This window comes from Erpetoichthys calabaricus, chromosome 4 (genome assembly GCF_900747795.2).
Source record: "Erpetoichthys calabaricus chromosome 4, fErpCal1.3, whole genome shotgun sequence".
NCBI lineage: Eukaryota > Metazoa > Chordata > Cladistia > Polypteriformes > Polypteridae > Erpetoichthys > Erpetoichthys calabaricus.
The window spans coordinates 309,117,781-309,137,271 of NC_041397.2; the positions used below are offsets into that span (position 1 = coordinate 309,117,781).

The 19,491-nt window shown below is 41.2% G+C and overlaps 1 protein-coding gene across 3 annotated transcripts in view; it reads right to left on the bottom strand.

Annotated features, from left to right (window-relative positions):
• Window positions 1-19,491, bottom strand: part of LOC114641309 (olfactory receptor 10A2-like) — a 342,696-nt gene that overhangs the window by 132,641 nt on the left and 190,564 nt on the right. Inside the window, exon 2 of one of the 3 annotated variants that reach the window (XM_051925914.1) lies at window positions 19,390-19,419. The exons of the other annotated variants lie outside the window; for them this stretch is intronic. The gene's annotated coding sequence lies outside the window, so the exon portion shown is untranslated. The remainder of the gene's footprint in view (window positions 1-19,389; window positions 19,420-19,491) is intronic. 3 annotated transcript variants of the gene reach the window in all.

The window sequence follows — 19,491 nt, forward strand, 5'->3', positions numbered from 1 at the left end:
TTGCATTTCTCATTCCAGCAGAGGGCACATCACATAGATTAACAATACCTTTACAAATCCCATATGAAATGGCATGAAACAGAGAGATATATATTGTATTTGTCATTCCAACAGATGGTGCATCACAAACATTTGCAATAATAAAACACATTTTATTATTATCTTATATTTTATTATCTCTTTTACATGCTATTTGATATGGAATTTGTAAAAGCGGTATAAATGTTTTTGATGTGGCATCTAGTGAAATGTATTTTGTAATGCATGTAGTAATAAAATGCACTGCATTTGTCATTCCAACAGATGGCATGTCATAAACATTACAACTGCTTTTACGAATCACATATCAAATGGCATATAACAGAAGCATGTGCATTACATTTGTCATTTCAACAGATGGAACATCACAAACATTTATAGAAATGCATTTTATTATCTTATTTTTTATTTTATTATCTCTGTCACATGCCATTTTGTATAGGATTTGTAAAAGCAGTGTAAATGTGATGTGTCATCTACTGGAATGTATTTTGTAATGCATGTAGTAATAAAGAGCATTGCATTTGTCATTCCAACAGATGGTGTATCACAAGCATTTAAACTGCTTTTACCAATCACATATCAAATGGCATATAACAAAGACACAAGCATTGGACTTGTCATTCCAACAGGTGGCACATCACAAACATTTGTAGAATGAATTTTATTATTACAAATGTTTGTGATGTGCCATTTACTGGAATGTATTTTGTAATAAAATTCATCGCATTTGTCATTCCAACAGAGGGCACATCACAAAGATTAACATTACCTTTACAAATCCCATATGAAATGGTGTATAACAGAGAGGTATGTATTGTATTAGTCATTCTAACAGATGGTGCATATTTGAAAATTAATTTTATTATTATCTTATATTTTATTTTATTATCTCTGTTATATGCTATTTGATATGGGATTTGTAAAAGCGGTATAAATGTTTGTGATGTGCCATCTACTGGAATGTACTGGACTTGGAGACGATTCAATGACTAGAAGCATACAGCCAAGACAATGCTGGAGTGGCCCATAGAACGCGTGTGAAGAGAACCAAAGATGGCACTTTACAGATGCCTCTCATCCAATCTGATGGAGTTTCAGGTGATCTGCCAGGAAGACTGGGATGAACTGTGCCAATCCAGGTATACAAAGCTTGCAGAGACGTAACCTAAAAAACTTGAAGCTGGGATTGCTGCTGAAGGGGCTGCTACAAAGTACCAAATTAAGTGTCTGAATACTTAAATGAACAAGAGATTTTTAATAAATTTGCCAACCCTTCTGAACACACGTTTTCACTTTGGTATTATGGGTTATTGATGGGTAACAAATGGCAAAGGAATGAATTTAAAATGAATAAAGTGTGCAGAAAGTGAAAGGGTCTGAATCCCGTCTGAATCCACTTACAGACATACAGAGCTTGTGGACCGCCACAGAATTGCCGATGATAAAAGTGAGGCTGCTTTGCTCTCGGCTGTCACTTCTCATAACTCCGTTTTGATGATTTCATGTGCATCTCACAGGGGAGCACTTGTGGACTTTTTTTGTTTTTTTAAAATGTGGAAATCTACAGAGAAAGAGAGAGCCTCCCAGGACTCCATGTTTATGATGTTTGAGGTGAGAACTCCAAAGGGACCACAAGAAAGTTTTAATGACATATAAAATATAAGGGAAGGCTGGTGATTTTACTGTCATCATCAGTCCAAGTGTGAAATAAACGCGACTTACTGTACGTGTACCTCAAAGAGGAGAATTAAGAGAGTTTCTGAGGCCTCGTTTTGAGTGGAAGACTTAACATCAGATAAAGACGCGGAGAGCAGATGACTGTAGCTTTAATTAAATGTGTCGCCTGCCAGCTATCTTCTGAGCTAAAGGAACCACAGAAGGAAAAGTGCACTGTACATTTTGGAAGGATCTCGTTTCGAAGGTACGTCATGGACTAAATCTTAAATTAACTCTTTAAATTCAGCCCCATTGTGGTCCCAGTAGTGACACTAAACAATAATACAAAATTTTAAAAGCTGAAAAAAAACTGCTTACTACTATAATTAAAGTGTTTTGATGTTAAAATGTCATATCATATACCCTGATACCACAGCACAATATTTTTCTTAATTCCCTCAAAGACAGCTCAATTGCTGCATCACAGCCCAGAAAGTCCAAGACTTTCTTAAAGGTCCTGATTCAATTGCATACAACTTTAGCATTGGAAAAGTGCTATAGAAATAAAATATATTATTATTATTATTATTATTATTATTTTTATTATTAACTTGATAGACAGACTATTATTTGTTAAATGAGAGGGGCTTTTCAGCTTTCAAATGACACCACAGTGCCCTTTTTACATCTCAGAATTTTAGTTTCTCTTAATTTATTTTTATTTTTTGTAAAGACTTGCAATTTGGATGTACCTTATCATTTCTTTATAAACTATATATATATATATTGAGAGTAAGATCTGCCCTTCAAAATGATACTGTGGACACCAGGGGGTGCCCCAGCTTCTTGAACCCAAAACAGACAGACACCGGACACAAGTTTAAAATACAAAGAGCCTTTAATTGTGGGAAACTCTTTTTATAACAATCGTTTCCCCCAACAAGTATGCACAAGTGCAGCACCACTCTTTTACATCTTTCTCTCTCTCTCTCTCTCTTGGTCACTGCCTCCTCCGCTCCTTCCAGCAAGCGTTGTCCACCTTCCACCCAACTCTGGCTCGTCTCTGCAAGGCAGGCAGCACCTTTTATTCTATATGACCCGGAAACCCCATGCCATAGGGCTCCTCAGGCCTTGCAGCACCCTTGGCAGACTCTACAGCTCCCAACAGGGCTGAGGTAAAGAACTCCAAGTCCCATGATGCCCTGTGGAAATCTGGGGCACCGCTGCAACCCAGGAAAGCTGCCATCTAGCATTCTGGGGGAGGCAGTGCCCAAGAAGCTGCCTTCTTCCATCCTTGGGTGTCCCGGCCATCCATTACAATACATAATACAGGGGTCTTCAATAATGGATATGTATGTTATGGATACTTAACACTAAAAGCGGACTTCAAGCTAGTAAAATTAGGAGACGGGTCCAGCTGAAGACCTCCACATCTCCTCGATTCAGGAGCTCCACTGGACAGCCAATTGGATTGCAGGATTTCTGTCACTTGGTTTACTTAACTTGAGTCAAATGACCCTCATCTTAACCATAGTGTAACAAGGCGTTATCTCTGACACATATAATAGAAAATGACAACCTCCTCAATGGAGTGGAGCTCTGGAGGTCTGCAGATGGAGCCTTTTGAAAATTAAAGATATTTCATAACCCTTTTTTCTGGATGTTCCTGACACATTCACTGACACTTATTATAGCGTTTGTTACCTTATTCCAACACCTAAAGGAAATAAGAAGGACATTCAATGGTAAACATTTTGCAATGTATTCATATTCGTAATATCTGTGTACCAACAAAATGAATTATGCAGCTGTGGAGTTTGCATGTTCTCCCCGTGTCCGCGTGGGTTTCCTCCAGGTACTCCAGTTTCCTCCCACAGTCCAAAGACATGTAGGTTAGGTGCATTGGCAATCCTAAATTGTCCCTAGTGTGTGCTTGGTGTGTGTGTGCCCTGCGGTGGGCTGGCGCCCTGCCCAGGGTTTGTTTCCTGCCTTGCGCCCTGTGTTGGCTGGGATTGGCTCCAGCAGACCCCTGTGACCCTGTAGTTAGGATATAGCGGGATGGATAACGGATGGATGGACAACTTCTTTCTGACGGTCCGGGTTGTCTTCACACTCTCTGGTTGCTTTCAGGAGACACTCCAACCCGTCACTGTCGATAGTCATACACCAAGATGAGCATGGGTTACTACACGAGTGTCATCTCTTTTATTAAAACAAGAAAAAACAAAATGTCCAATCAGTGCAGTGCATAAAATTGTCCTAATAAATAAATAATCCAATAAAATACGGTGAATGTTGAGGTTAAAATCCAAATAAATATTCCAAAAGAATTAGGTTAACAAAAACCACGAGCCGCTGTGCTTTCTTCTTAAAACTGACGTCTCCCTGGCTTACTCTTTCCAGATTCCTCAGCACGAGGAGACGTCCACCAGCAGGCGCAGACAACCCTTAATCCACCTCGGGCCCCCCGTTGCCAGTCCGTCTGCATTTACAGGGCACCATGTTGAGCTTTTCTCTTTGCTCCCTCCAGGTTGCGGTCCGGTGTGCTTTTGTGGGAGCCTCCTGGATGCACCTGCCCCATTAATGCTCAGCAGGTGTGGCCCCCCGACCCTCAAACGCTGACCAAGCACTTCTCTTGGGCTCACTTTCCGGTCTGCCTGCTTCCCTTCATGACTACACTGGCCTCCATCCTGTTCCTGCCTTTCTCTCTGTTCTCGTTAGCCACCATCTCCCTTCATTCTTCTTTCTTTTCTTGCAAAGCGAGTTTATTTATATATCTCCATAAGGCAATTCAAAGTGCTTTACATTTTAAGGGACGGCTGGAGCTCTTACTCAGCCGGGACAACAGAGGGCAGTCCCCCACGCTTGTTGTGGTGCCACGGGTTTGCTGTATGGAAGTTCAACCCAGCTGGTGCCTGTGGCCACCACCAGGGGGCATATGGGAAATAGCTGAGCCATCATCTGCAGGGCTACCACCACACCTGGCTGTATACCCGGAAGGAGAGCACGAGACCCCTGGGGCATTTCCAGGTGATCTATAAAAGGCGCCACCTCACTCTAGTCATGGAGCCAGAGTCAGAAAGAAGTGGTCAAAGCTTGCTAGGAGGAGTAGAGGCAGAAGGGAAAGAGAGAGATGCTGTGCTGTGCTTATTGCTGTGTTGTTCTTTGGGACTGTACTTGGGCAGGTGGGAAATGACTATTTGGAAGCGTTTCCCACAAGAAGCTGCTAAATAAAAATTCTTGTTTTGTGCCACACTTCTGCCTGTGATTGTTGTGTCTGGTATTTGGGGAGCTGTTGTTGTGGAGAAATCTTCAGAAAAAAGAACAGAGTCTTCAGAAAGGCAGTCAGAATTTAAGACTTTATTTCACAGCATAGAAAACTATTGCAGAGCACACAAGGCCTGACTCGGTGGTTCTGGTGCGGTTCGTTTTTATGTCATTTCTAATCACAAAAACATCCCCATTTCGTACATAATTCTCATCATCCACTTTATATGTTATCTTCTGTGAACACCAGGGGTCGCTGTTGCCCCATTACACCCAACAGACAGACGCCGACACAGGGTAAAAGCACCAAGAAGTATTCTTTTTTTCCTCTGTAGTGCCTCCAAAGCACACTAGCCACAACAAACAGGCAATACAATAATAAATAAACACAATTCTTCGCTCCACTACACCTCCCAGCACGCTCAGTCACACTCCTCCCAACTCCGGCTTGCTTGCTGGGTTCCCATCAGTCCTTTATATAGTCCTGGACCCGGGTCAGCTGGAGAATTCAGGTTTTTAATCAGCCCGGAAGTACTTTGGGGCTTCCGTTGTCATAGTCCATTAGTACTTCCGGGCTAGACGAGAATTTGTTTTCCCACCGACTTCCCACACCATCCCTTGGCGGCACCCACATTACCCAGCAGGGCTGTGCTGCCGAACTCCAAGTCCCATAGTGCCCTGCGGGCATCCAGGGCACCACTGCAGTCCAGGGATGCTGCCATCTATAGTCTTGGCGGAGGCAGTGTCTTTGATAAGCTGCCTTCCCCCATCCTTCCATTACTGTGTGCGTCCCGGCTGGAATAAACTGGAGGCTATCCCTTACACTTCGTAATAATGACCTCGTACTGTACCTGCTTTCATAACAATTACCTCAGCTTATAAACATCTTTCCCCTTAATAATAATCAATCTTTTCATAACAATCATTAGGACTCGAAGGTTGTACTTGCCACCTTGCCCAGAGATGTCCATTATCTGATCTTTTTTACATTACTTACATTCCCAATCTTGAGCTAATAAAAACCGGAAGCCCTTTAATTGATCATTTAGTTGGAACCAGGATGATCCGCATATGAAAACTGAACTGTTCGATTAATACTTGCTTGTTGCACCAACATCCAATAAGACTGACATCATAGGCAGCTGTGCTGGTAAGTGTAGCCCGCAGCTTCACTGATAAGAGCTAAGATGATGGAGCTGGAAGCAGGTGAGAGGCCTCGAGTCAGCAAGCACAGTGCTAAAGCCTTTATTAATGAATCCTTCATTTTTTATATTGCTCCAAGCCAGCTGATATAGTATATGTTGTTTTACCTTGATTAATTAAGATATTGATTCATGAGGAAGTGCTGACATAGGAACTTAAATGCTATCTAGAAAATATGTATACAGGCCAATGTTACAGCCTGGGAGCAAAGGCAGCTGCGTCATCAGCCAGTGATGCTCAGCTACATACAGTACAGGGGCTAACCTTGATAATCAATTCTTAAAACATCTGTATAATTCAACCTAACCAACACAAAACAGCTTGCTTTTAATATGATCATCTGAAATGTTCATAAGCCTTAATATATAAATTTAAATGCTAATATGTTTAAAGTGTTTATGTGCTAGTGTGTCTGTTCCATCCATCCATCCATTATCCAACCCGCTATATCTTAACTACAGGGCCACGGGGGTCTGCTGGAGCCAATCCCAGCCAACACAGGGCGCAAGGCAGGAAACAAATCCCGGGCAGGGTGCCAGCCCACAGCAGGGCACACACCAAACACAAATTAGGATCGCCAATGCACCTAACCTGCATGTTTTTGGACTGTGGGAGGAAACTGGAGCACCCAGAGGAAACCCACACTGACACGGGGAGAACATGCAAACTCCACGCAGAGAGGACCCGGGAAGTGAACCCGGGTCTCCTAACTGCAAGGCAGCAACAATACCCACCACGCCACCGTGCTGCCTTAGCATGTCAGTTGTGCAAGCTACTAAGGGTTAAAGCTGTTTTATTATAATGGCAGGCTACTCATACAGGCGTCTGTCATAAGATAAGGTGTAGTAAGTTGAACTTGGGTAACTTCCTTTTTAGGAACGCCTCCATTAGACAAAGGAAAGATGACCTTTCTTTCTTTGGGACCCCTCTTGACACTTACACAAAAAAGAAACGGTTGGCCGAATTGATGAAATACTTAGATGCTGTTTCATAAGTAAGGAGGAGGGAGGAAAATGAATATTAAAGCTGACTGAAACCAGAAAACTTTGTTCTTCTGCTTTGCAAAGCATGAATCCACGTACTCATCTGTGACTGAATAAAGACTGATTGATTGAACTGTTCCTGTCTTCCTCAGGGTTACTTCCACACAGTTTACTTAGTTTCCTTTAAGTTTGGGGGCGTTGAAGGTTTTTCCAAAAAACTTGTTTAGTCTCTGGTGAGTCAAAAGGCCCAGCAGAGTCACCATGTCCCAAAACAAGAACTTGTTTCTTCAGTTCCCTCAAAAACACAGCATCCTTGGTTCTTAAAAAACAGGCTTCACACATTACACACTTCATGTCTACATTTTGTAAATTATTACTAAAATGTGAAAAACGTTTCTGCTTTAATGATGTGTTTACATAGATTGTTGTAGACACGGAACACACATGAAATGCAAGTGTTCCAAATAACGATATAGTATTTATAAAAGGTGTCATTTTGCTTGACTTCTCACTCTATACAACTCTAAGCAACTGACACGCAGGTAAACAGACTTGAGGTGAGACAACTGTGCGGGGTGGGGGGATGTGATAGTAGCCTGATTGCTGTTTGCTGCTTATCCACACATTTAGAAGACAAAAGACGCTGACGGAGAGGTGCGAAGCGTTTTAAGCTGGGACGGATCTACGAGTTTTTCATAGGTTCTGGTAATTCTAGTGTTAAAACAAAATCTGCCTGCCTGCTTCCTCAGAGCACATGATAATCTCAGCTCACAGCTTGACTCACAGAAACTCAAAACAAAGCAAGTGAGAAGGATAATTGGCCTCTCTAGCAAAATAAATGGTGTCCTTTTAAAGCTGTTCCAGGCCTAGACTTTTCATAGCTAAAAGCACTGAAGCTAATAATAAAGCATATTGATTCTTAATCAACATTCTCAACACTGTGCACCCCTTGGTGGTCACAACATCCATCCATCCATTATCCAACCCACTATATCCTAATTACAGGGTCACGGAGGTCTGCTGGAGCCAATCCCAGCCAACACAGGGCACAAGGCAGGAAACAAACCTTGGGCAGGGCACCAGCCCACCGCAGGGTCACAACAAGATATGGATAAAATACAATAAAGAAATAAAATACAACTAAATGATGGTTAGAGAGACAGTGTAGCTGTGTTCTTCCAAAATTACCAAAGTTCAGCAGCTCTAGCATAAAAAATGGTATTCAACAAAAGCCTGATGCGCTGAAATGATTCCAGAGACAAAATATATTCGTTTTTTAAAAGTTTTAGTTAAAATTCAAAGTAAAACAGTTCACAGAAAAAAGAGAAAATTGAAATAGCAAAAAAAAGAAAAGTTCTTGTTAAGAAAAAGTTCTGTTTAAAGCTTAAATCTTGTTCCATTTTAAATCATTACAAATCACTTCAAAACGTTTCTGAACCATTTCAAAATGACGATGGTCAGAAATCTGTATGTCTATCCCATTTCTAAGTTGAAAATGGGTCTTGTAAGTCCCTGTGTACTGGGACCTGTTCTAAATAACAACTGACTCAATTAACACACTGTATCTCAGTTATAGCAAGAAAGAGTAGTGGAAGCTCGGTTAAGAAGTTAGGTGATGATTAGTGAGCAGCAGTTTGGTTTCATGCCAAGAAAGAGCACCACAGATGTGATGTTTGCTCTGAGGGTGTGGACCTGGAGAAAGTATATGACAGGGTCCCTCGAGAGGAGCTGTGGTATTGTATGAAGAAGTTGGGAGTGGCAGAGAAGTACGTAATAGCCCTTTCTTATTTGCAATGATGATGGACAGGTTGACAGATGAGATTAGACAGGAGTCCCCGTGGACTATGATGTTTGCTGATGACATTGTGATCTGTAGCGATAGTAGACAGCAGATTGAGGAGACCCTGGAGAGGTGGAGATATGCTCTAGAGAGGAGAGGAATGAAGGTCAGTAGGACCACCACGACAGAATACATGTGTGTAAATGAGAGGGAGGTCAGAGGAATGGTGAGGATGCAGGGAGTAGAGTTGGCGAAGGAAGATGAGTTTAAATACTTGGGATCAACAATACAGAATAATGGGGATTGTGGAACAGAGGTGAAGAAGAGAGTGCAGGCAGGGCAAAGTGGGTGGAGAAGAGTGACAGGAGTGATTTGTGACAGACGGGTATCAGCAAGACTGAAAGGGAAGGTCTACAGGACGGTAGTGAGACCAGCTATGTTATATGGGCAAGGAGATGGTGGCACTGACCAGAAAGCAGGAGACAGAGTTGGAGGTGGCAGAGTTAAAGATGCTAAGATTTGCATTGGGTGTGACGAGGATGGACAGGATTAGAAATGAGTACATTAGAGGGTCAGCTCAGGTTGGACGGTTGGGAGACAAAGTCAGAGAGGCGAGATTGTGTTGGTTTGGACATGTGCAGAGGAGAGATGCTGTGCATATTGGGAAAAAGATGTTAACAATAGAACTGCCAGGTAAGAGGAAAGGAGGAAGGCCTGAGAGAAAGTTTATGGATGTGGTGAGAGAGGACATGCAGGTGATGGGTGTAACAGAACAAGATGCAGAGGACAGAAAGATATGGAATAAGATGATCCGCTGTAGTGACCCCTAATGGGAGCAGCCGAAAGAAGAAGATATTTTGTCTCATCTCAAACGTGCATGTTAGGTTGATGCAAACTCTAAATTATGGTAGAACTATTGAATATGTCTGAGTAGGGCATGTTATGAAGCGTCACGGACTGATACCTATAATGCTGGTACTATACTAGCTTCCATCCCATATTGGAATAAGTAGGTTTTATATTTAATAGCTATAGACAACATGGAATAAGTGACCATGTAGTGTGGTACTCAGTAAGACTTCAGGGACCTTCAAAGCTCAACTTGATGCTATTTTAGCAGAATTAAGTGAATAGGACTGGCGAGCCTTGTTGGGCCAAATGCCCTGTTCTTATCTGGATTGTCTTAATGTTCTTATGCTCTACTTGAGACCACAGCGGCACTGGCACAACACTTTTGGCTCCGGATCTCCCCAACAACAAAATTGAAACAGCTGATTCAGAAACGGTGAACATACAGTAAAATGCACATTGTCATATATTGCTGATTCCAAGGGTGACAAGATGGCACAGGTTTTAGCACAGCTGCTGCGTCACAGATCCAGCGCCCTGCTTTAAGTCATGTTTTGTTAAAAGCCATCCGTTATCTTACCTGGTATTGAATTTATTCTATGTGAAGCACTTTGGTCAACTTTCAGTTGTTTTAAAGTGCTATATAAATAAACCTGACCTGATTTGACTTTTTGCTGTCCATAAGGAATGTTCATGTTCTCTTTATGTATATATGTATACATATACTAGCCGTCCCCCACGGCTCTTCCCACGTAAGAGTGAAACAGGACAGTGAGGAGAGCCGCACCTGGCTCCCCACTCCTGACGTCACACTTCCCCCTCTCCTCGGCCCACAGCCTCTGTCTCGGATTAGTGTGAATATATCGCTCCTGCAAGTGGAGTGTGATTCTTAGCGCAATGAGAATGTTCAAGCAAATTATAGGAAAAAACCCGATCTAAATCCATTAAGTAGTCTCTCGTTCGCTAGCTAAGCAGAGGTAAGGAACTCCCCAAGGCTGGCATGTGAGTGAAGAGGGCCCGTCCCCCTCCCCTCGGCCCGCTGCGCGTCTCTCGGTTTAGTGCAAATAAAATCGGTACAGCAAGCGAATTATGATACATAGCGAGATGAGAGACGTCGCAAAATCAACCGGAATGTTCAAGCAAATTATAGAAAAAAACCCGATCCAAATCCGTTAAGTAGTTCTCTCGTGAAAAGCAGACAGGCATACAGACAGACGTTGGATTTTATATATATATAGCGATATCAGCATTAATTATGTGAATCAATGATTCTTTCCAGGTTAGACAAGTGTACTGGGTGTTACAAATATGATCATATTTTTGATATTTCATTCTTTACCAATGGTGCTAGCCATGAAAGAGATACTTCCAGAAGGTTAAAAAAGAAAAATTTCAAACATAAGCACGTGGGATAGCATTATAGACGATTTTTAGATGATCAAGGATTGCAAATATGATTTGAGCTTTGATTGTTGATCCTTTCCTAGGAGTCTAACCCTCTATCGACCTCGATCAGAGGGTGAAAAATCACAAATTTCCATCACAATTGAGAATATTTAGAATGTAAGCATTTAAATTGAAGCACGCCTTTTAATATCCATCCATTTTCCAACCCGCTGAATCCAAACACAGGGTCACGGGGGTCTGCTGGACCCAATCCCAGCCAACACGGCACAAGGCAGGAACCAATCCCGGGCAGGGTGCCAACCCACCGCAGGCCTTTTAATATTTCAAATATATTCTTGTTTGTCACGTACTTCTGCCTCATAAAGTAAATCATTACATTTGTTATGAACACCATGAATTAGGGCAGCTTACACTAATTCTGGCTTTTTTTTATTGTTTCAGATTAAAGATGGAATCTACAGAGATGCGCAATGCAACCATCTTTGTGTCTGGGTTTGTGCTGCACTGTGAAGTCACTTCAGAAATTCAAAGCTTTACTGTTGTCGCCCTGGCTATCGTTTATCTGACGACCCTTTTTGCTAACATTTTGGTCATATTGGTAATAATCCTGGACCACCATCTCCAAACCCCCATGTTTCTTTTGATTGGGACCCTGGCTGTTATAGATGTGCTACACCACACTAACCTCATTCCTAAAATGATGGCACTTCTTCTGTTCGACACATCTCCGGTACCATATGATGCCTGCTTGATTCAGATGTTCCTGGTCTTTCATTTAGAGTTTGTAGAATCCCTGCTCTTCACTCTAATGGCGTATGACCGCTACATCGCAGTTATTTACCCATTGAGGTACCCTCAGCTTGTAAATAGCAGAACTGTGTGGGCAGGCATCTTATTATCCAATATTCTCTCTGGCATGCCAATGACAGTGTATGTGGTATTCGTCCATGAACTTTCTTTTTGCCGCACTAATGTCCTACCTTATTGTTTCTGTGACTATACCACTATGGTTCTCATTTCTTGCACTGAAAACACTAAATACTTAAGTTTTCTCTCAACAACCGTGATCACATGCGGCTGTGCAACTTTAATTCTAATCATCTTCTCTTACGGCAAGATTGCCTACGCGGCCCTTAAGATTTCATCGGCCGAAGGCAAGGGGAAGGTCTTCGATGTGCTTGTCACTCATCTGCTCGTGGTGTTACTCTTCTATTTGCCACTGCTGACTGCTTTCATTTTACCTGGAATAGGAGTACGGCTGTCAACCGAAGCCTACAACGCATTGATCATAGTCGCTACTCTTGTCCCTCCGATGATGAATCCCATTATCTATAGTTTTAGGAACAAGGAAATGAAAAATGCAATAAAGAAACTTTTCACAGGGAAGAGAACGACTCCAGAAATCAACAACCATAAATGACTTTGAAAGCTTTTAGAAGAGGAGATGAATCCAATGTGGATTTTATAAATGAACTCAGAGACATAAGAATATTTACAAGATCATGGTGATGAGAATTATTACTGTACTTCATTTTATGCTATTACATTGTGTACATGATTTATGAATTTTCTGCTAGAAGAATGCATAATCTGTTTGTTAGATTTCAATATTCATTGTAGCAAGTGAAGGTCTCATGTTTTTAAGTTCATGTTTGACATAAAATACATTTTCGTTCATCGCATTAATCTGTAAGATGCATCAAGTTTAATCGTTTTCAGTGCGGCTAAAAATCATAGAGATTAAAATTAAATGTTTCCATGGTGTGTCAGAGCAAATCCAGGTGTTGTTAACAGATTAGTGCAGCTCTGACCTCGGGAGCATAGGTGTGCAGAAAGAAAGCTGTGCTGCCGCGTCCAGCTTAGTGGGGAGAATTGGCTGATTGCTTATTACTTGCACAAACGCAGTTAGCACATCCATCCCTCATTGAGGCTCATCAGATTGTTTAAAGATTGTCAGGTTTTCTGCTACCGCTCCATGCCTTGGTAGTTTGTTCCAGAGTCCCACAATGCTTTGAGTAAAGAAATGCTTCCTGGTTTCAGTCCTAAATGCACTCCCCGTTAATTTCCACTGATGTCCTCGAGTATGTCATTCACCCTTAAGCTTAAAAAAATGGTGCTTGATCTCCTTTATCAATGCCTTTGAGGATTGGGAAGACCTGGATTTGGTCCCTGCGCAGTCCTTTCTGGTCGAGACTAAACAGGTTTAATTCTCTGAGTCTGTCACAGTAGGATGTATTCTTAAATCCTGGGGTGCACTTGGATGCTTTTCTCTGCACAGCTTCAAGTGCTGCTATGTCTTTCTTGCACTGAGGAAACCAGAACTGCACACAGTACTCCAGATGTGGTCTTACTAGTGCAGTTTATAGTTTGAGCATAGCGTCCCTTAGCTTAAATATGAGTTTTTATGATTTCCCCTAACATTTTATTTGCTTTTTTAATTGCTTCTGCACATTGCTTAGATGTTGAAAATGTTGTGTCAGTATAAACCCATAAATCTTTCTCAGAGGTTACTTCCTATAGCTCAGTGTCTCCCATCTTGTATTTATAATTGATGTTCCTTTTGTCCACATTTAGCACTTTGAACTTTGCTATATTAAACTGCATTCTCCAGGTATTTCCCCAGTTCTGAAAGGTTGTTCTGCTGTTTTTGAATTTTTTGCTGTCTCCTCAGTGTCTGCCATCCCTCCAATTTCAGTGTCATCTGTGAATTTCACAAGTTTACTAACTATACCAATATCAATATTATTAATATAAATCAGAAAATGTAATGGTCCAAGGACAGACCCCTGAGGGACTCCACTGATGATTTTGCTCCACATAAAGTATTCTCCTCTTCGATGTACTCTTTTGTCTTGTTTTAACCAACTGAGGTCCAGTTTCATAGGTTACGTGTGATACTTACAGCTTCTAGCTTCAGAATTAATCTTTGGTGTGGGATAACTGAGTCAAAGGCTAATATGCGTGTATACAATATTTATTTATCAATTTTTTTATTTGAAGAGCTTCTGTAAAAAGCCAAATTTCCCTCTGGGGATAAGTACACTTTCTATCTATCTATCTAGCTCGCTGTCTATCTATGTAGCTAGCTATCTATCGATGTATGTGTCTGTCTATCTATTGTGGAAGTAACCCCTGAGGAAGACAGGAATAGTTCAATCAATCAGTCTTTATTCCGTCACAGATGAGTACATGGATTCCACATTGCAAGGCAGAAGAGCAAAGTTCCCCTGTTTCAATCGGCTTTTAATATCCTTCCTCCCTCCCCTTCCCCTTACTTATCAATAAGCACAATATGTTTATCTAAGCATTTCATCTTACATTATGCAAATAAGATAACCTTTCTTATTTTGGGTACATTGCAAAAGGGGCCCTAAAGAAGGAAAAGTCATCTTTCCTGTGTAATGGATGAGTTCCATAAAAAGAAGAGGTCCTTGGTCAGCTTACTCCACCCCGTCTTATGACAGACGCCTTTATGAATAAGCTGCCACTATAGCAAAAACCACTTTTAACCGTTAAGAAGTAAAATTTTGTTTCACACTATCTATCTATCTATCTATCTATCTATCTATCTATCTATCTATCTATCTATCTATCTATCTATCTATCTATCTATCTATCTATCTATCTATCTATCTCCATGGCCCATAGACTTCATTGTAAAGTGCCAGTGTGAGTAAGATATTTTTTAAAACACACTATATTGAATGCACTTCACTTTAGAACACAATTTTTCCTGGCAAATGCATATACAGGTACACTATGTTTGTGATGAAATAACTATACCTGTTGGTATTAGTATTAGTCAAATTGCTTTGTTTCTTGTTAGACGCCATTTTGCATAACTGTTGTTAGGGTCACGCCCCATGTTTCTAGGGAAGTGGTCATCATCAGCGTGACAGGATAAAAGGTTATTGTGTCCACCAAGCTTTATCTGATCTGCGGATAAATCATGTAAAACCCCCAAAAAAACTCTTTTGGCAATAGATCTTCATCTTGCTTTAATTTTGACTTATTGTCTGATTTATGCCTGTGGTCTGGGTTTCCGATACTTTGTTTTGTCACTCATGTGTGTGTAGGGGACAGCTGAAGGGCTCTAGTGACTGCAGTTCTACCGCCGCTGCAGGGGTTGGCTCTGTGCCCTACATCTGTGCCCTAATGTAATGCATTCCCTCCCTTCCCTTACAAATTGGGTGATTGATGCCATCTTGGGACAGTTCTGTTTTGAACTCATGTCTGCAGAGACGGCTCTGCAATAATTGAATGTTTTTTATTTTATTTTTGCTGCAACCAATTATACAAGGTGGACAGTGATGCACCCCTAATGATTATCGTCCTCTCTTTCTCTTACAGTTTATATTTCATTTGTTTTGTTTGGCCTTTTGCACAATTCTCGGTTTGCTAGTGATCTGTTTCCTGCCAAGCCAGTACACTGATCTTTTAATTTATGTGGTTAAGACAGATAAGTTCTTTAGTTAGTTATTAAATTTACATTTGTTTGCTCACAGCCCGTCCACACTGATTTACCCCCCATAATCAATTTGTGTGTGCCCACAAGATGCTTCTCTGCAATTTCTAAAAGAATTTCGGAAGAAATGTGTAATAGCTAGACTGTCTCCTTCACAAGCTTATTATGCTTCAGTTACAGTGACACCAACACAGTAATACATTAGCTCAGGGTTTCTTTTTCTTTCACGTGACCCAGTCTTACCCCTCTTATTGTCTTCGTGGAGAATCGCCAACAATCATGGCTATTACTTAAACAACTAGCTACACACTTTGCAAACCATACATGGCCCATTCCCATAAACTCTGCATTAGCTGGCTTTCTTCTAACTACTAAGTTACAATTAAAAGTGCTTGGAATGAAAATATGTGGATGCCTTTCCTAGTCAGCTGTCTCCGACATGCGGAGAATGTTTAAGTATGCTTTTCTTTCTTCTTCCTTCTTTCTTCCTTCTCTTTACCTTGTTTTCATGATCTGGTTGCGGGCAGTACTGAAGGTTTTGTCTTTGATGTTTTTACTAGCAAAGTTATTCCTGCTGGGAAACTGGTGATCAGTCAGCTCCCGTCGTTAACAAGGTGAACATCTGAATTTTACTTATGGTCTAGCTGTTGCTCGTGCACTTGTTTTCCTTAACAAAGTTTGGGCTTCTTTTCCTTCTTCTCATCCAACTCAATTAAGACAAGCCTTCCACCTTTCTCATCCTGCATTGGAACATTTCGGAGTGAGTGGATCGCTCCAAACCTTGTTAAGGCCACACCCTGTAGGTTATGGGGTACTGCTTTGGAACAGTGAGCTTGAGAGAATAAGCACAGATTTGAGGTTTGTAAGGGTTTTTAATGGAAAGAATAGACATCTTGCCAATGGTTTTTAAAGTCACATGAGCCCATACTTTATGGTTGACTATAAATTTTCTACTGTCAGGGCTGCCAATGTTTGAGTTATGGCCCTTTGCATAAGTTTGGGAATACAGATGGTTCCTCAAAGAGCCATCTCTGGACAGCCACTTGGCGATTGGTCATTTCAGATAAGGTACAGAGGGCCAAGTCAAGATAAACCTGCCATTAAGTGTGTCTGGTAGCAGCTACATAGGCCAAGGACTTGTGTTCCTGGTAAGGCGTTTCACAACAGCAGATGTGGAAAAATCGACAATGCCAGTCTGTTTTACATTGTGATGAGTGGACGTTTATTTAAAGCAGGAATAATAGAGTACATATAAAATAATCACAAACATCCACTTATATCTAACAAACAGATTGTTGATTAATGGAGCAGAGAATTTTAAAATACAGGGTGAGACAAAATGATGTTAACACTAATGGATTATTTTTATGACAACCACACCTTTCTGGGTCAATAGATAGGTCGTAGTGGACCATTGCCATGTCCTCCACACTCCCCTTGATTTGACACCCTGTAGTTTCTGGTTATGGGGTATGGTGAAGGAGCGGAAAGTTCATGATATCAATGACCTGAAGGACAGAATATGGACTGTGGTATCATCTATACCGCGTGAAATGTTTGTCCAGGCTTTAAATGGTACTGTTGCTCATTGGTTTTTGTATTTTGAACATAATGGCTTACAGGTTGAGACATTCCTGTAAATCATTTTGCACATATGAAGTATGTTTTGTGAATAAATTGTTTCTGCCATCCAAGTGTTAACATAATTTTGTTTCACCCCATAATGCCTATAATGTAATAAAATTTGAAGATCTTTAGTAAAAGTCCTCACCACAATGAAGTGTTCCTGTTCATGAGATCATTTTGAAATTCACATTCAATTTAACTTCTCCTTCCTTTCCCACGGCATTTATGGATGTTGAGTTGTTCTCTTCCCAGTGAAAAGTTTCCTTATTGCCTTTTTCATTTCCATGTTCCTAAAACTGTAGATGATGGGATTGATCATCGGAGGGACAATAGCAGCGATAGTAATCAAAGTGTTGTAGGCTTCGGTTGACAGGTTTACTCCTATTCTGGGTAAAATGAAAGCTATCATGAACGGCAAATAGAAGAGCAACACCACGAGCAGGTGTGTGACGAGCACGTTGAAGACCTTTCCCTTGCTTTCAGATGATGAAATCTTCAGGGCTGCATGGGCAATCTTGCCATATGAAAAGAGGATTATTGCCAAAGTTCCAAAACCAATTGTGGTTGAGCTTGTTGACAGAAGACCTAAGTATTTAGCATTTTCATTGCAAGAAACAAAAACCATAGTGCCATAATCGCAGAAACAATTAGGTAGGACATTAGAGCGACAAAAATAAAGTTCAGCGAGAAATATCATATATACTGTCATTGGCATGCCAGAGAGAACGTTGCATAATAAGATTCCTGCCCATATGGTTCGGCCATTTACGAGTTGAGGGTATCTCAAAGGGTGAATCACAGCGATATAGCGGTCACATGCCATAAGAGCCAAAAGAAAGCATTCAACTATCTCAAGATGAAAGACCACGTACATCTGAAGCACGCAGGCGCCATATGGTACCGGAGAAGTGTCAAACAGAAGAAGAGCCATCATTTTAGGGATGAGGTTAGTGTTGTTTAGCAAGTCTAGAAGAGCCAGGGTAGCAATCAAAACAAACATGGGAGTTTGGAGTTGGTGGTTCAGGATTATTACCAGGAGGACCAAAATGTTTCCAACAAGGGTCACCAGATAAATGATAGCCAAGGCAACAACTGTGAAGCTTCGAATTTGTGATGTGACTTCACAGTGCAGCATAAACTCCGACACAAAGACAGTTTCGTTGCTTATCGCTGTAGATTCCATCTTTAACCTGAAACAATAAAAAGAAAGAATGGTGAATGTTTGTAGTTGCAGTGTCGCGTGTGGTAATGGAGTCAGCACAGCAAGTTTCTCCCAGATGATTAGTGTAATGAGATATATAGTACAGCATTAGTTGGAATTGTTTTGTTACACTTAACAAATGTTTCTGATGATTGCCAGGATGGGGACCAGCTTCCCCATGGCCCTGTTTTGAATGAGCAGGTTTAGAAATTGGATGGATGGATTAAAGGACGGACAGACGGATGGTCATGCAGAAATCAAACTGAAAGTCAAGATTAGTCTACATCTTTTGAAATAATGACTTGAAGCATGGTCCTGCGCCACAAAGTACTTGGAGTCTGGTATTCTATATGGAGTTTCCTTTGGCAATTCATAAACGACCAGTATGAGTGGAAGTGAGCAGCTGAGTATTGCGTTTGTTGCTTCACGGGTGTGTGGAATAACCTTGGTGCCCTCAGCTTTGGCATCACCCACTTCCTGGGACATCGACGATGGACTAGGACAATGAGGACAGACACAACAAAGTTGGTGCAAAAGTGCAAAATGCTTTCATTCGCAAACAGTGTCTGTAAAAGTGAAACACAATTCTTCAAATAAATAAACTAGTGCTTATGTTTAAAATTGAACAAAAAATAAGTTACAATAAACATGATATTAGCAAAGATTGACATACAGTCAGAATCGGGAACCTTCTCTTCACTGCCCTCCACCTCCAGTGTGTCTCTCTAACTTTTACTATACCTACTTACCATCCTCAGCTGGGGTGAGAATCCAGTGAATGAAGTCAACCGTTCTATGCCATCGTCCCAGCCACATTAGCCAGAACCTGCTAAGATGTCCAAATATCCACCTATAGGATGATCATTGCAACCCTCAGCCGCTCCTGGTCTTGGTGCTCAACAGGTGTGACCTGCCTCTGGAGTACTGTTCCTCTCACTCCCTAACAACACAACAACAACATTTATTTCTATAGCACGTTTTCATACAAACAATGTAGCTCAAAGTGCTTTAC